Raw genomic sequence first — 19506 nt, 5'->3', positions numbered from 1 at the left:
CACACACACACACACACAAAGCCAACACATAGGACAAAACGAACAAAGGAACACAGTGGGGCACCGCCTTGGAACGGTCAGTGGCAAAAACACCACTGGGGAGCTTAAACCGGTTTATGGTGCGCACCCAACCTCACTCTTACCCCCACCATGTTCCACAGACACGGGACAGTGTAAATAAAAGTAATCCCCTCCAGGTGAATCTCTTACACATGTAAAGGAAACAAAAAGGCATGGCATGTAAAACACAAAAATGCTCGTGTATAAATATATAAAAAGCAAACCTTAAGAACCAAAAACGTATGTACTCAATGCCTTTTCAGAAGACAGAGCAACAAGAGAAACACCCTTAAGGGCCCGACGAAACAGGCCAGAAGACAAATATCAAAACAGTTCAGTCCTGGTAGGATTTATAAACTGCTTATCATAGAGTCCTCCCCCTCTTCCGTCAGACACAATCAAAGAGGGAAGCGTAGTGTCCAACTGTAAACGGGTTGAACACTAAACATGCGGTACGTCTCAAAACAGTTGGGTCGTAACCTCTTTTAATAAAACGTTTTATAATTTTACCAAATACATTTGGAAAATTACCATGACCCAATATCTTACGAAGTTTGTAAACCAATTAAAAAATGTCTTCCTGGGAATGAATTAAATTGGTAACATATTTCAGATGCTTTTCTTAATACTTTAGATATCTTTCATTTATCAAGAAACCTATTTATCTGCAATTGTGATCTTGAATGGTTTTTCACATGGCTAAAATCGAAAAGAAAACGTGTTATGTACTATCCTGACGAACATGTCTGTGCCTATCCGGTAAACGAAGTGAAGTAGGAAAGAAATTATCAAAAGTGCATTTTTCATACCTGGAACGCCATCCGATTGCCAGACCATGTGCTATTGTAACAACTTCCATCATCACATATCGGAAAAAGTGGGTTATCAAGCATAACATTTACTTGATGAGGAAAAGACGGAACTTTACGTAGATTGATGGAGAGAATTTCTCTAAGACGCCTTTGTTGCCTATATCCAGGAAGATTCTTTTTTTTTATTCCAGTCTTGGAGGAACAACACAGCTTGAAGCTGTGTATTCATGAAAGAGATTTTCAAGCAGGTGTGTTCATTTATCATAACATTGTAAGCTGTATCAAGAAAAGTAAAAAGATTATACTTATCCTTTCAAACTCATTCTAAACAAGCGAGCGGTGCATGTTTGAACTGAAAGTTGCCCATTGAAATACATTGAGGACGGAACGATGCTTGTTGTAGTTTTGCTGGAGGAGATAGTGGAAGAAACATGAATGAGTCAGTTAAAGTTCTCCTAGAGATAACCACCTACTTTGAATGGACGGAAGAAAATGTTTGACAAGAACTATTCTGGAATAAGCTCAAAGGTACTTTAAAATGAGAAAATTTAAATGTAATAACTCATTTCCAAAACATCGCTTTGCTTTTAGTTTTATAGACAATGTGTTTGAAATATCTGTATATACTTTGTTGTATTTGAAAAGACTTTACAAAACCTCTCTGAATTCCTACACACTTGATATACACGAAGTAATGAAACATTGAAGGCGAAATAACGGAATTTCAGAGGCGAACACACGAACCTTTGTATTTATCACAATTCGTATCGGCGGGTATTAAAACTTTGTTATTTCGCCTTCAATGTTTCGTTACTTCGTGTATTCGCCTCGGAAGGCGGAAGGCGAACACACGAAAATTAAGCTGTTTTCGATTTTCGTGACTTCGACACGCCGACACGAACACACGACAAATGTTTCGTGTAGGGTCTGCCTTAATACACTATAATATGGGGCAAAATGGGGCGTAATGTATATATGAATTTAATACCAGAACTGAAATACTTGAAGAGTGACATGTTTTATTGCATATGAAACATTTTCTATCATAAATTGAAAACTTTTTGTGTAAATTGTAACACACATTATCTAGATAGCATTCAAAGTTCAGGTTGGCCGTAAGACTGAGAGAAGCTTAATGAATGTACAAAATTAATACTAGTGATAAAATATCTACACAATGACATCTTTATGGAATGTAAATCATTATCTTGCGTTTTAGGACAAATATTATTTTATAAATGGTAAAACACATTATTTAGATAGCATATTCATTTCAGTAGCATAATTATGTGTAATTTTTATGCGCATGACTACCGGAAGGCAAATACACGAAAGGACGAAATTGCACATTTGTCGTGTGTTCGTGTCGGCAGGTCGAAATAACGAAAGGTCGAAAACTGCTTATTTCTCGTGTGTTCGCCTTTCGACTTTCGAGGCGAATACACAAAGACACGACAAAAGAAGGACGACAACACGAAGTTTAGATACCCGCCGACACAAAAAGTGATAAATACAAAAGTTCGTTTGCTTGCCTCTGAAATTTCGCTATTTCGCCTTCAATGTTTCGTTACTTCGTGTATTCGCCTCGAATGTCGAAAGGCGGAAACACGACAAATAAGTGTAGTTTTCGACCTTTCGTGTTTTTTCGCCGATACGAACAAATATGCATTATTTCGACCTTTCGTGTTTTTGTTACTTCGACATTTCGCCTCGCCGACACGAAGACACGAAATGGCAGAAATCAGCCACCATAGACTCGCGAGTGATTCAAATCAAACAAGAGGGCCAATATGGCCCTAGGTGGCTCACCTGAGAAACACATCATAACAGTGTAAACATGTTTGACCTAGTGATTCCATGGAAACAAATATTCTGGCAAATTTTCATAAGGATTGGACCAAAAATTTGGTATGACCTAGTGACCTAGTTTTTGCCCAAAGATGACCTATATTCGAACTCGACCTAGATTTCATCAAGGCAATCATTCTGACCAAATTTCATGAAGATCAATTAAAAATACAGCCTCTATCACATACACAAAGTTTTTCTTCGATTTGACCTTGTGACCTATTTTTTGACCCAGATGACTCATATTCAAACTCAAGCCAGATTTTATCAAGGAAATCATTCTGATAAAATTTTATGAAGATCAATTGAAAAATACAGCCTCTATTGCATGCACAAAGTTTTTCTTTGGTTTGACCTTATGACCTAGTTTTTGACCCAGATAACCAATATTCAATTTCTTCCTAGATTTTGTCAAGTCAATCATTTTGACCAAATTTCATGAAGTTCAATTGAAAAATATAGCCTCTATTGCATACACAAGGTTTTTCTTTGATTTGACTTATTGACCTAGTTTTTGAAACTAGATAACCCATTTTCGAACTTGGCTTAGATTTTATCAAGATGACCAATCTGACAAAATTTCATGAAGATCAATTGAAAAATACAGCCTCTATCGCACACACAAGGTTTATCTTTGATTTGACCTTGTGACCTAGTTTTTGACCGCAGATGACCCAGATTCAAACTCTGCTAAGAATTCATCATGGAAATTATTCTGACCAAATTTCAGAAATATCAATTGTAAAATACAGCCTCTATCGCATGCAAAAGTCTTTTCTTTGATTTGACCTAGTGACCTAGTTTTTGACCCCAGATGACCCATATTCAAACTCATCCTAGACTTTATCAAGGCAATCATTCTGACCAAATGTCATGAAGTTCAATTGAAAAAAAAACAGCCTCTATCTTATACACAACGTTTTTCTTTGATTTGATCTATTGACCTAGTTTTTGACGCCAGATGACCCATTTTCGAACTTGTCCTAGATTTTATCAATGCAACCAATTTCATGAAAATCAATTGTAAAATACAGCCTCTATCGCATACACAATGTTTTTCTTTGATTTGACCTAGTGACCTAGTTTTTGATCCTAGATAACCCATTTTCAAACTCAACATAAATTTTATTAAGGCAATCATTCTGACTAATTTTTATGACGATCAATGGAAAAATACAGCTTCCATCGCATACACAATCTCTTTCTTTGATTTGACCTAATGACCTAGTTTTTGACCCCAAATAACACATATTCAAACTCGAATTCGATTTTATCAAGGCCATCATTCTGACCACATTTCATGAAGATCAATTGAAAAATATAGCCTCTATCGCACACACAAGGTATTTCTTTGATTTGATCTATTGACCTAGTTTTTGACCTCAGATGACCCATTTTCGAACTTGCCTAGATTTTATCAAGGCAACCAATCTGACAAAATTTTATGTAGATCAATTGAAAAATACAGCCTCTTTTGCATACACAAGGTATTTCTTTGATTTGACCTAGTGATTTAGTTTTTGACCCCAGATAACCCATTTTCAAACTCGGCCTAGATTTTATCAAAGTCATTTTTCTAACCAAATTTCATGAAGATCAGTTAAAAATACAGCCTCTATCGCAAACACAATGTTTTTCTTTGATTTGTCGAAATGACCTAGTTTTTGACCCCAGATAACCCATATTCAAACCCGACCTAGACTTTATCAAGGCAATCATTCTGACCAAAATTCATTAAGATCAATTGACAAATACAGCCTCTATCGCACACACAAGGATTTTCTTAAATTTGACCTCCTGACCTAGTTTTTGACTCCACATGACCCCAAAAACTCGGCCTAGATTTCATCAAGGCGATCATTCTGACCAAATTTCATGAAGATCAATGGAAAAATACAGCCACTATTGCATACACAAGGTTTTTCTTTGATTTGACTTATTGACCTAGTTTTTGAAACTAGATGACCCATTTTCGAACTTGGCTTAGATTTCATCAAGGTAACTTCATGAAGATCAATTGAAAAATACAGTCTCTATCGCATACACAAGCTTTTCTTTTATTTGACGTAGTGACCTAGATTTTTGCCCAAGATAAACCATTTTCAAACTCGGCCTAGATTTCATCAAAGGCATCATTCTGACCAAATTTCATGAAGATCAGTTGAAAAATACAGCCTCTATCGCATACACAAGCTAAATGTTGACAGACGACAGACAGACGACGGACGCCGGACATCGAGCGATCACAATTACTCACCTGAGCAATGCTCAAGTGAGCTAATAAGCTTAAAGCAAAACAATCGAGCTTAAATAAATAAGAATAAACTAAAGATTATATAATTTTTATGCCTTTTTTGCGAATCATTGCCCCACTTTTCGATACAATAAAACACTTTTGGTATTTTCTTTGTATGTTCTGTCGGTAAAAGTTAGTTCAAATTTAACACTATTGTTTAGTGCGATGATCAGACGTGCAAAGTTAATATTCTATAGCTTTTTTGTAGTGTATTTTATTACATTTTTCATTTACCATTTTGTGATTAGACTTGAAAGAATTCAAGCGTTGCTCTCCATCAAAAACTCTTATTATCAAAATGGTATCCCAAAGTTTTTTGGGAGTTTGAGGAAGAGGCGTACAAGGGATACCCATTTGTGATACGTGCCTAGCACATGTGCATTTGTCAGAATTTTGCTTTGTTCTTGTTAGGTTTAACGGCACACCTACACAATTATAGGTCATAATGCAACTCTACAGCATTTGATCGTAGGGGAAACCCCAGGTGCCCCTCCGTGCATTATTTCATCACGGGCGGGCACTTCGGAGGGTCGGTAGCCAGCCGGATGATCGGTCAGAAGCGCAAATTTCAAATACCAAAAATGTATGGTCGTTTATAAAAAAAGTTACTTAAAAAGAAAACAATACATTGATATACGTTATCGAAATGCAAGGGTGTTAATAACTGTCAGTTGGAACAGAACATAAAAGTTAGCTAATTTAAAAGAGAAACTAGAGCTTGAATAATCTATAAAGGGGTTAACATAGTTACTTTGTAAGTATGGGTTCCAATATTAATAAGATGTTTATCTTGCTGAACATATATACGAACGTTAAGTTTAAAATTTTGAGTGGAGTGATTAGTGACCAAATCCTATTTAGGGTGTAGGTTTTAGTATGTAAAGATAGAGTTATGTTTGTTTTGATTTTGATGCTGTTTTTCAACAGTATTTTAGAAATGTACATGAAACGGCTGGCATTTATCCTAACCAGTGTTCCTGATTCTGTGCAAGTGCAAACCTATTCTCAAATAACTGACCAACTTGGGGATCGAATAATTTTAGACATAATGTCTTTTATCAAATAGTCCAGGAAAAAAATACGCATTGCCAGAGTATCAAACCCACGACCCCGCTATCCGTAGACCTGTGCTTTCCCTGTTGAGCAAAGCGGACGGGCCGGCGTTCTTTTACAAAGCTAATTACATATAAAGTTAGTTATGTATAACATTATTATATTCAAGTCTTGAAATGGTTATAGAAATATTGGAAGCCATGCCAGCTTGAAGTTAAACAGACCAGGAGAGAAATCCTTGGATCCCTTGTCAAAAAAGTGTAAACTTAGGGGAGATGTATTTGAAAAACTCCAAAGAGTGACGTCCCTTACTACAATAAAACGACGTCGCTAACAAGTGACATTACTAACGTCAACAGTACATTTTCACTCCTGAAGATACCGTAAACAGGTTGAACCGATTAAGTTACATTATTTCGTATCATTTAACTGAATTAGAATAATTACATAATCAAACATTTAGATACAGCTTAATTCATTTTTTGTTCCTATATTGTACGTCTGTATTGCCAGAATCTTACCTAACAGTTTTATAATCATTGTATTTCACATTTTCAAAAGTATTAGAATTATTAGAGAAGAATTACAAAGTGCAATGTTCCTTGAAAAGTATTGTAAGCATACAGTGAACTAGTCTTTGATTACATTCTTATATGTGCTCTATGGTATCAAAATGATTTATTTATATTCAGTTATAGATAAACTTAAGGTTTATTGAAGAACCTTTTCAAAATTTTTTCTTGATTTCTCTTTAAGCCAATATTATTGTTATTATTACATCATTTCAAGAACTCCCAGGGTTGTTGTAGGAACTTAATTGTATGTGCAAAATATCCTTAGATATATTGAATTTATCAACAACAAAAAATTGTAGGGGTATTTATTGTAAATTTTGGCCATTTATGACACACAAAAAATTGAAGTGTTGACATTAGTTATTGATGGATTTTTTATAAACTATTAGAAGTATCTTCATTTATAGCATGAAAAAATCACTTCCATGCAAAAAATTTGTAAAATTTATAAAAAAAGTTATTATTCGAATTTGTGATTCTGCTTGATTTTTACAATGGAGAAATTTTTGACCCCATAAACAATATTTTAAAAGATCAGAAAACTAGGAGAACTTCGAATAATAATCAGTTTTATCAGGATCTTGAAGAATGTTACCACAATTCATGAAAAACTCTGTTATTGATTCTGTGGTTTAGACAGTAGTGTATTTTCTTGAAGTATCTTTACAAGGTATCTAAGGCAAATGCTTACCGTCAAAAGAGTATTGAAGAATGCTGGTGTAAAATACAATATTTTTCTTCTTCCAGACCGTTTGATACTTAGACGTGGAAAATACAATCAAATAAAGGTTTCTATTGTAATGTTTTTCAGCCTGTTCCTCCTGATTTTGATGTGAAAGCCAAAGTTACAGATATGTTAGAGAAAAGTGGATATGAATTAAAACGAGCTAGAACAATGGATATATATGACTTTTTAGGGTAAGTGGATAAAGTTCATGACTACTCAACCAATTCAGTATAAGCACATGTACAGAATAATAGTTCTAGAATCCACCATGTGAGAGATTTTTAAACTAAGTTTATAGACCAGTTTTAGCATGCATCTTCACCATTGGCCAAGAGTTTACTCAGTTTACTAGCTAAATATAATGCTATAATATCACCTTCAAGGCACAGACAATAATAGCTGCAAAAATATCAGAAAATGGCGAAATATTGCCACCTTGTATGTTTCTACATTTACAACAAACAATCTGGCACTAGATTTTTGAGACTTGGTCCCAGGGTTTTTAGTCCAGGTTTTGCACAACGGCTTTTTACGTAACTTCATAATAGATAAATCTTCATCTCTATCCTCTGATTTATGTTTGGAAGTTGTCAGTATATTATGATTTTTGGTGAGATACTGAAAACATATGAGTCACATTGTGAGTGATATAGCTTTGCCGATCATGCTACAAGCTGGTAAAAATATAAAAATTGTCACATTTCTTGGTAAGAGATATTCCAAATTCGCAGAAAACAAAAAAATACCCTCTTTTTACAGCTTGAGAATAATTTACGTTTACTGAATCCTGTTACTTGTGTAAATACTACTGAAAAAAGAAAGGTTTCTTTACAATGTGAAGTTTTGTTCTTCTATGTAAATTCATGTCTTCACTACAGGTTTATTGTATTATACAAAATGTATGAGGCTATAAATGTATTATAACATTTAATGCCAATAAAGTTATGTTATGTTATGTTATGTTATGTTATGTTGAAAAAAGAAATATACTGATGAGAAATGACAAACAAAAATACAACACTTAGTGGACAGGCTTTCTTGTATGATTTGTAATTCTGTCAAAAGTCTTGATATCTAAGGTCTGTCTCTGGAAATTAAAACTATAATTGCAATTCATATTATGACATGTATTCAACTTCAAATTTATTATTAGTGCTTTTGTTATATGCCTGAAGGGACTTATCAAGTTATGACACCGGTGTTTGTTCAGCTATCTGTCAATCCGTCTGCCTGTTAGCAATTTTGTGGCTGCTCCTTAACTCTTGAACCCCTTGAAGGATTTCGAAGAAAATTGACACAAATGTTCACCACATCAAGATGACATGCAGAGCGCATGTTTTGGATGGCTCACTTCAAGGTCAAGGTCACAGGGGTCAAAGGTCATTTAACTTTGTTTTGTGTCCGCTCTGTAACTGTTGAAATGCTTGAAGGATTTTAAATAAACTTGGCACAAATGTTCACTGCATCGAGACGATGTGCAGAGTACATGTTTCGGATGGCTTGCTTCAAGATCAAGGTCACACTTATGAGTCAAAGGTCAAGCCTTTGGGCGTATATTGCTCCGCATTGCGAATTAAACTCGTCCCATAATATGATATTACATATAACATATAATAAGATATTTTCTAAACATGAAAAAGAGAATAAAAATGCTGGCAATTTCCATTTGTATTTCAAGATTCTATTTATTTACAGGTTGTTAAACTGTTTCAACTCAGAGGGCTTCCACTTCTCGTGAAAAAACAAAATTGACAATCTCTGCTGGGAAAAAGAAAAACACTGTGATATGAATGGCTGGAAATTATATCCTCTTAAATTTTCTTGAAATTGGAAGTGGAATCATGCCATAGTATAGCAAAGATTACATAGACCAACCCCGAGTTATAGTATATGGTATATACATTACCACATACTGTGTGTAAATGTACAGTTTGCCAGCCTCACAGTCAGTTAAAGGACTTTCTAGACTTGCACAAGTCACAATCTCATTGATGAAAATATGTCCATGGGACCTCCATGGCTGAGTGGCTAAGATCACTGACTTTAAATCAGTTGCCCGTCTCTGGCGCGGGTTCGATACCATACTTGTAGTGTAGAATTCTTTCATATCTAGAAACTGTCCAGCTGGCTCATTAGTGCTACCCAGGTGTGCACATATGCCTGAAATTATGCTCCGAGTGTCTTACTTTCTCATAAACAGCTGTAAAGTCACCATATGACATATAATTGCATTTTTGTGACATTTAACCCAACGAAAACGAAAAACAAACACTCCTCAATAAAATGAAATGAGTGCATTATAGAGGCACAATGATATACACTTACTAAGATGTTAACGATGCCATTTGCTCTAAAGTCTTTAAGGCCCTTTAGTTTCTCTACATTAATAAAATTCTGTTGACGGCATATTAGTACATTGAGTTTTCATGTCAAGACAGAATATCCTTGAACACTGGCTAGGTTAACTGCCAGTCTTTACATAACTGAAGTACTGTTGAAAAATGACACTTAACCAGAAACAAAAGGTATTCACTTTGCTGGAATGAAATAAGATTCTCAGTGTAAATCACTTATGTTGATAAATTTGATAGTTTTGTTAGATGAATTACTACTGTGCAGAAGGCTGATTAGTATTTTAAACAGTTAATATAATAAATGTGTATGAAAATCCAAAAGTTTCCATCTTTTATTGGTTTTGAACACGTTGGTTTCAAGTTAAGTTTTGACTATTTAACGGAACTTGTTAATGTATAAGAGGAATGTTTCTATTTATTGGTCTCTGCAATCAAAATTATTGTTACTACTACTAAAGTTTTATTCAAAAGCATCTCTTACAGTAGAGGTATTTAAGATTTTTATCGTTTAAATGGATTTTCAAACTAATTTTGAACTGTTTGTGGTAAAAATTTGGTCACTGTTTCTAAAAATTAGAAGTTGAATTTCTGTTCCATTACTTCATATACAGTTAGATGTTACTGTGAAAATTAGTGTTCATGTGCACATGGCTGAAATTAGAAATGACAGACCTTTTGGATACTTTGCAGTCAAGTTCAGTGTCACTTAAACTTTGATTTCCCATTTCATCCAAGTCCTTGTGCTCAGTAAATTGAAAAACAGTGCATGTATTTCATTGAAACTTGAAATGAATAACACCAATTAATAAGGGTTTGGGAATTTAGCCAGAGCAACCAGAACAGCCAGAATAGCCAGATACCAACCCTAACACTAACTCTAACTACTCTGGCTGCTCTGGCTAAGTTCGTGCACTTAATAAGTTTGAATTGTTTAAAATAAAAGGTAAAAGATGCTAATATATTTCATCTTTCTATTTTCCCTCTATAAATTGAAAGTACACTTTGTGTCTTTATCACTTTGACTATTATGATGGTCCCCTTTGAAGAAGAAGGTATGTTGATTTGCTCATATTGATCCATTCGTCAGTCCAGTCTGCCAGTCCATCAGTACACTGTTTGTTTCTGATTAATAGCTTTAGAACATTTTGGCCTATAGAAGTCAAACTTCACAGAATGATTTCCTTTGGTAAGTAGTTCACCCTAATTAGTTTGGAGTTAGTAGGTCAGTGTTGAAGTGGAAACCACAAACGGTTTCACTGGTGTAAGGTCAGTGATGAAAAGTCACACAGACGTATAGAGTTGGTTTGACTCGCGGTTTTCAAACTTTGTATAGTGATTCTCAGTGGTCAGTAGATGTCTTGAATTGTTTTAGGGCCAAGGTCACCGACTTTGAATCACTTGCTCCTCACCACTGTTGGTTCAAAACCTAGCTGGTTGTGTAGAATTCTGTAGCCTGAGGCAGTCACCAAACTTAGGGGGAATGTCTGTATTTCTACCCAATACAATTCAATACAAAACAATACAGTAAGTCTCACTTTTCATAACATAGTATTATATATTTACATCCATGTTCATAAACATTCATGAAAACATTTCATGAAGAAATATTAGAGACTACATGTAAAAACATAGGAACAACAAAATCCTAAGGGTAGGTCGGGATACCGGAAACAATTTTTTTACGCCTAATGAGACGATACTGATCATGTTCATTCCATTACTCTGTCATCCATCAATGTATTTGAATATTTCTTAGCACAAATGTTCCCCATAATGAGACGACTTGTCATCCGTAATATCCAGACCCCTAGCTTAAAGGTCAAGGTAACTTTAATTTCAAAAGTCAACATTAATCATTTCCTGTCTAAACTGTGAAATATTTTAGTTAACTTTTCTTGTCCTGTCTGCAGCTTTTTAGCTCACCCGAGGACAAAGTGATCAAGGTGAGCTTTGTGCTCAGGTGAGCTAATGCGATTACCGTGCGTCCAGCATACATCGTCGTGCGTCGTCTGTCGTCAAAGGTTTGATTGTTAACACTCTATAGGTCACAATATTGCCCAAGTCGAAATAAACGTCAGAAAGTTCATTACTATGTCATCTGGGTCAAAAACTAGGTCACTAGGTCTATTAATATGAACCTTGTTAACACTGTAGAGGCCGCATTTTCTACATCATTGTCATAAAACTTTGTCAGAATGTCTTTATGAAATCTATAGATCAAAAGGATTTAAAATTACCAAGATAACACATTCTTTACTAGTTTCGACCTTTATGTCTTCGTCAGAAATAACAACGTACAATACAAACGAAGTCACGTCCGTTTGGACGCGAACGTCAGCGTGACAAAAAGCGCATATATAGAATATATTTGTATTAATGTACATATAGATACGGATCATAATGATACGGCGGGTATTTATCGTAAACATATTTCTTCAATATGACGCAGAGAAAAAATAAAACCCAACATATCTACATGACAAATTTTGAAGTATACATGTGAAGCATAAGCGAGAATTAACAATAGATCTACTTATAATTATATAAACAGTAATATAACATTAATTTAAGAGCTAACCACGCATATATAATTACAGAAACAATCAAAAAATTAAAAACTTTCATTAAAATACGATTTCAAGACTGCAGTCAAACGGTGGAAAGGGGGACCTTGAAGCAGTAATAAGGGGAGGTAATAAAACGGCAATAAAATATCAAAATGCTGGAATATAGAGCAGATATATTCTTAACTTTTACATAAATTATTAATATTACTTTAAAGTTAGAAAATATATTAAAAACAATATTATACAGTGATAATATTTAAGCTGTAGGGATATTATGAAACAGTTAGTATATAAAACCCTATTAACTGTTACACGGTAACTGTATTCACACAGTAAACAATACGCCGGTGTTCATGCCAGATGGGTGCACGGTATTTAACCGGTGAATTCAGGACGTTTCACGTAATAACCTATCTAAAACATTATCAACAATGTCAATTGGTAAAAAACTGAAATCATCTAAATTGTGATGAGTACTGTTGAAATGTGCAGCCACACTACTAGCATATGCAGGATTGCTGAAATTGAAATCTATGTCATTTTGAAACTGGGTCACCTGAGGTCTTAATCATTGAAAAACCGCGTTAACACTCCAGAGGCAACACTTTCTATTTGATTATCATAAATCTTTATCAGACTGTTGTCTCCATGAATTATAGAATAAATTTATGTATGTCCATCCGTCCGTAAATTGTGCCCACGCAAGGTTGATCTTGGAATATTTTCATGAAACTGGCGTCAATCGTTTATCTCATCAAGAAAACATGCAGATACACAACCCAGATCACTAGGGCCTAGGTCAAAGTCAAACTTGAAGGTCAAACAGCTTTTTGTTTTGTCTGCTCCGTACCTTCTTAACCACCGGGAAGACTTTCATAGTATTATGTAGCATGAAAATAATTTTGCAAATGTGTTTTGTGTCAAAATCTAGGACATGACACACCCTATACTGTAAATCTTTATCACCAAATGTTATGGTCAAAACCACAATTGATTTTTCATTCATACACATATGTAGCGATACTAGTATCGGGTGGCGTCGTTGGCTCATGCAGTTGGTAGAGTGTTGGCACGACAAGCCGAAGGTCTGAGGTTCGAGTCCCGGTCGAAGCTGCACGATTTTTCCAGAGACCGTTACATTTGGAGGTCCCACTGTCTGAGGTGTTCAGTCTTGAAGCCAATGCGGGCACACCTCAGTATCTCAGTTAAAATGTACATACTTATACAGAATTCCATAAGTTTCAAATTATGTTACTGATTTCCTAAGAAAAGTGTAACTTAATTTACTATGTGTCAATTTTATTATTTCATGTGTTTGGAGTGTATACCAGTTATAATGTTGGAAGATTTAAGACAGAAAAGGGTCCTCCAGCGATCATTCCAGTTCTTCCAACAACAGCCTGAATGTTACTCACAAGCGCTATTGTTATTGATTGATGTGCGACATATTATTGAATCTGCAAAAGTGACTGATTCAGTGAAGCAATCTGACAGACTCAGTGAAAATGATGAGAACTTTAACAGGGAGTTCCATAAACGCATTTTAATTATGAAAAAAAGTACTACATAAATAGATTTAATGTACTATGTAAAATACATTGTAACAATTTAACAGAATTTTACTTGTTTTTATTGGCCAAGATAAAAAGTTAATTATTTTAAATATAAAACAAATACTAATACAGATGCTAAGACTTAGGACAAAAAGTTGTAATTAATTTGCTGGATGCCATCAATTATTTGAATGAAGCTTTAACTAAGTGTTGTATTGTCATACTACCGGGAATAATTTGCAGTGCGGCTCTGTCGCAAGTTTGGCAAAAATCTTTAAAAAGATGAATTTCATTTACAAGCAGATAGTTTTCTTCACATGATTGCTTATTTATTTAGCAAAGTTGGGCTAGCGCTATTTCTGTTTTCTGATGATCGCATCCATTTACTTTAGAGAGATCCGTAACAGCACTTTATAGAGCGTCCGCTTCGAGTGCGGGAGGTCGTGGGTTCGATCCCCGGCCGCGTCATACAAAAGACGTAAAAAATGGTACTAATAGCTTCCTCGCTTGGCGCTCAGCATTAAGAGGATAGTGCTTGGACTGGTCAGCCCGGTGTCAGTATAATGTGACTGGGCGGGGTATCATGCCACGTGTCTACGGCGTGATATTCCAGTCAGGCAGCACTATAAAGTTGGGCATTGTGCTCACTGCTACAAGTAGACACCGTCGATTATATGACCGAAAAATTGTTGAAAAAGACGTTAAACCCGAACACATACACACGTAACAGCACTTTGATAAAGGATATTACATGAGTGTCTTTTCGTATTAAATTTATTAAACGGGCTGAGTAATAAAAATCATAATAAAATGCGAGGCTTTGCCAAGCATTTATTACGGTACATATTAGCGTTTCCTATCGAAACAACAAAATGTCTACGTCAAAGCTTTATTACACTAGTGTACTATCATTTTTATTCATTGGCTTTATTACACTCCCACGAAGTCAAACATTTGATCAATTAACATCTGAAGCTGAAATGTTTTAGCTTTTATCAAAGGAATCCGAAAGAAAACTTTAAAAAAGGGAAACAAAATTATTACTAGTTAAATTATCACATTTTTTCGCCTGAGAATGAACCTCTTTGGGTGCAAATGAAGAATAGTCAGAAGCATGTACTCTGATGACTTACATGTCATGAAATATGATACTGACATTGCAGAAAAAAAGATAGAATTCAAGTTTTTGAATCCTGAATTTTTTTGGGAAGTTCGTGAAGCTGAATATTGGGGGAAATATTTGTATTAACCATTTGGCGCTTAATATTTATGCTGCTGTAACATGTTTCAATAATGAATATTTCAATCTTTGAATCTGGAAAGACTACCATTTACTGTAAAGATGGATGTTTACCAAAAAGATACTGACTGAATGGCAAACAGTACAGATCATGATCAGGCTGCACATACGTGCATGCTGAATATGATCAAACTGCACAGATGTGCATGCTGATTGTGATCCACACTGATGGTAAAGGCAGACTCTATCCTCTCAAGCATGTTATTTTCAGCATCAAATGGTTTCTGATACAAATTTTATATTCACTTAAAAATTTGAGAAGCTTACAGTTGAATTAATTCTTGATTAAGTATGTCTCAAGTCGGGGGCCTCTGTGGCCGAGTGGTTAAGGTCGCTGACTTCAAATCACTTACCCCTAATCGATGTGGGTTCGAGCCATCCAGTTGGCTTACGGAAGGTCGGTGGTTCTACCTAAGTGTCCGCTCGTGTTGAAGTATTGCACGGAGGGGCACCTGGGGTCTTCCTCCACCACCAAAGCTGAAAAGTCGCCATATGACCTATATTTGTGTCGGTGCGACGTTAAACCCAACAAAAAAAAATGTCTGAAGTCAGTTGATCGGCGTCGGCGTTGCCGATCCAGTTAGTATGTTGGAACATATTTCACATAAAAGTACTAGAGTGTTTATTAGGCAAAAGAATTATTCTCTGGGTTTTTAAATATAAATCCGCTTGCAAATGGGGCTGACTCATCGTATCCTTCAACGTGCTTTTTAGCTCGACTATTCGAAGTTTGGAGAGCTGTTCTACTCGACCTGGTGTCGGCGTCCTTCCGCGTCGGCACCTTGGTTAAAGTTTCAAAACCCTTTCCCTATCCCTGTTATTTCTTGATGGATTTGTTTCAAACTTAGAATAGTTACTCCTTATCATCAGCCACAAAGTATATTGAGAGTTATCATACTTATCCAGGCGTCAGCGTCTTTCCGCGTCCCAGCCTTGGTTGAAGTTTTTTTACACTTTTTCCTCTTACCTCTCTAATTACTTGATGGATTAGCTTTAGACTTAAAATAGATAAACATCAACATCACCAACAAGAGCCACAACTCTTACACCAATATTTCATGAATAATCCCCCCTATTTACTTAGAGTTTGATACACTTTCACTCTATCTCAGTTATGCCATGTTATAAATAACAGCTGAATTGCCCCGACCCATCAGTACTTTCAGTGCTTTGATTTTTCCGGATATGACTCTATCAACTGCCCGAGTTTACTAGATGGTTAACACTTGAAAGTAAGTTTTAGTTTACTTTTAGTTCTAGTAATGAGAAATGTGATTCACAATAAGTAATACATCAGAATTATGTTGCTGAACTTCTTTATGTCACCAGAAGGCGATGTTTGCATTCAACAATGACATTAAAATCGTTTTAGTTGATGTGTTTCAAATATAAGATCAGTATGGATGTGAAAGTTATTGTGATAAAGTGTCGGATTTTAGTCTTCATCATCTTGTCGCAGGAAACGTATGTTAAAGCTATACGAGATAATAATCAAGTTTGCCACGTGTCTGGGACATGTGTGAACTGTAGCAACCGGAATCTTTCGTACATTCCGACACTACCTGAAAACACAGAATGCCTGATATTTGAAAATAACACATTACCAAATGTTACGCAAGGAACATTCAGTAACGTGAGTAAACCTGAAAATATGTTGAAATTATATCTTTGGCATAATGGCATCACCTTTCTGTCAGAAGATGCCTTCGCTGCGTTTACCCATTTGGAATACTTGGAGTTATCTAAAAATAAAGTCCAGAATGATGACATTAAGCTTCTTCTCGGCAGTACCACCTCAAACAATCATCTAAAAACCTTAATGTTAAACTCGATGATGAATTTGTTAATTCAAGAGGATACATTTTCATTGATGAATGACACCCGGCTTTCTGCTATCCAACTTATGGGAAACAATATAAGAAACTTTTCTAAGAGCATATTGCAAAGGATGCATAACATCAGGACACTTGTCCTTGATTACAATTTGATACAGGATTTGCAATTTCCGGAAATGGCGAATCTGTATAAACTTGGACTGAACAGAAATGGACTTTACCGTGTTCCAAATTTCTGTTCGACACACACAGATTCTATGTCTTTAGTGCCCAACCTAGGTCATTTACAACTCGAATATAACAAAATCTCTAGTATCACCAACAGAACGTTTCAGTATTTGAGAAATCTAACGCTTTTATATTTAAAAGGAAATTTGCTGTCGCTGATTCCAAACGGTGTTCTGTCACGAACCCGTAATATTATCCTTTTCAATGCAGACCAAAACACCGGACATAAAGCACAGATTGAGCCTTGGGCTTTCATATCACAAACGTTACAAAGTCTTGTAATCGGTTTTGCCGGTCCCGCACAGTTGATATTCGTTTCTGTTTCAGAGACATTTAAGCATTTACCTAACCTAAGAACATTAGAAATTAATCATATCAATATGTTTAATTTGTCAGATACATCTTTGTCGGAACTCCTTTTACCTCTGACAAATTTGAGAAACTTTAAATGTTTTATGTGTCAGATTAAATATGATCCCATAATCTTCCTTGAAAACAAACACTATTTAACAAAGATAAATCTTAAAAGGAATGAGATTAAAACAATCAGCGGTGACACATTTAGAAATAACCTTTTCTTAAAACAGTTATATTTAAGTCGGAACAAAATTAGTCACATGAAGCAATCAAAAGAGTTCTTAGATAGATTAGAGGTTGTAGATCTTTCAATGAATCCTTTTGTGTGTGACTGCGAGTTGCAATGGTTGATATCATGGTTTCAGAGTAATCACCATACAAGGATTTCTCATCCTAATGGATACACATGTTCTTCTCCATCAAAATTGGCAGGGAAGCAAATGACAAATATCAAATTGACCTACAGGCAATGCCACCCATTTAGTACTGTGGAATGGTGCGGTATGATAGGAGGACCAGTTATTATTGTAATAGTAATTACGTCCGTTGTCATATATCGCAATAGATGGAATATAAAGCATTACATATATCTTATGAGAAAAAGGCGGAATTATATGCCGGTGGGCGGAGATATTTACGCGTATGACGCATTTGTTGCTTATAACCAAGACGACTCATTGTGGATTTCATTTAAAAATATTTAACTGGCAAGTTTTAACCCGATGTTGCTTAACATTGTTCCAACCGTGTCTAAATTGCAGCGCAAATGTACAATATCCACCGTGTTCAACCGGTAACGCCGGTTTACGGCAATAACGCCTATAACTCTAAAACGCGGTAAATTAAAATGATGACATGCGCATGGAACGACATTCAGGTAAGAAATCAATCCAATTTTGGAGATAACATAAAGAATTAAAAGAAAAACCTAAATACATAATGCTGAGAAAAGGTAACACTACCAGGGCTGCTTCTGCAAACATTCGCGAGATCAGACGTTGACGAGTGTTTCCATTGCTTTTTACTGTTTACTTTGTATGTTTTTAAATTATAAAGCACAACAGAAATCTCTCAGTCGATACTTTAACTTTTTTTATAGAGAAACACTGACAAATGGTAAAAATGACTGTGCGGTCGCCCGTCAGCTAAACTTCCGATTTCAAATGTATATACCTTTTAAATATAACGTGTATTTTCTGTCGCTTCATATACCTGTATGCGGAAAGCAATCTACGCCCAGTTTACTCTTGAAAATAGAAAATGGCATGTGAGTATATGAGTAGTTAGGTATTATATATAGGAATATGTGCATATTCAAAAGCTGAATATGCAATTATTAAATATTTTGAATTGACACCACATCTAAATGATTGTTTGCCTTTGATATATCAAATATCGATGACTGCTAAAGCCCTCAGGTACTATAACGGAGCTGCTAACGTTTAAATTCATTAATTGTTTAAAAAGATATATTTGTGAATAGTAGATAATAAGCAAAACGATTTAAAAAATGGTTCTCATGACATATTGCCAACAAATGGTTATATAATGTACAGAAGTTTGAACTGGGCACCACATATATGTGAACCCGCCTATTAGCTCTACAGGGAGAGCCCAGATCTACGGCGTTAAACCCAAAACAAACAAACAAAAAATAAACAAACATAAATTATATGTATATGTGACTTCACAACTCGTCGCCATATAAATTGTTTTGACGTTGCAGGGTTATAGTTTATTGTTCCGGGGCCAGACAATGTGTCATGTGCAATAACCGGACCCCTAGCTCCAAGGACAAGGTCACACTTCGAGGTCAAAGGTTAACATGGAGAGACAGCAAACAGTTGCAATATCTCATTGTCCAAGACAATTATGCGTATTAGTTTTCCTGAAACACTGTACATATTGTAGAGGATAATCGTTTCAGTGTAAAACTGAAAT

The sequence above is a fragment of the Mercenaria mercenaria genome, chromosome 3 (assembly GCF_021730395.1).
Source record: "Mercenaria mercenaria strain notata chromosome 3, MADL_Memer_1, whole genome shotgun sequence".
NCBI lineage: Eukaryota > Metazoa > Mollusca > Bivalvia > Venerida > Veneridae > Mercenaria > Mercenaria mercenaria.
This window is presented reverse-complemented; position numbering follows the sequence as displayed.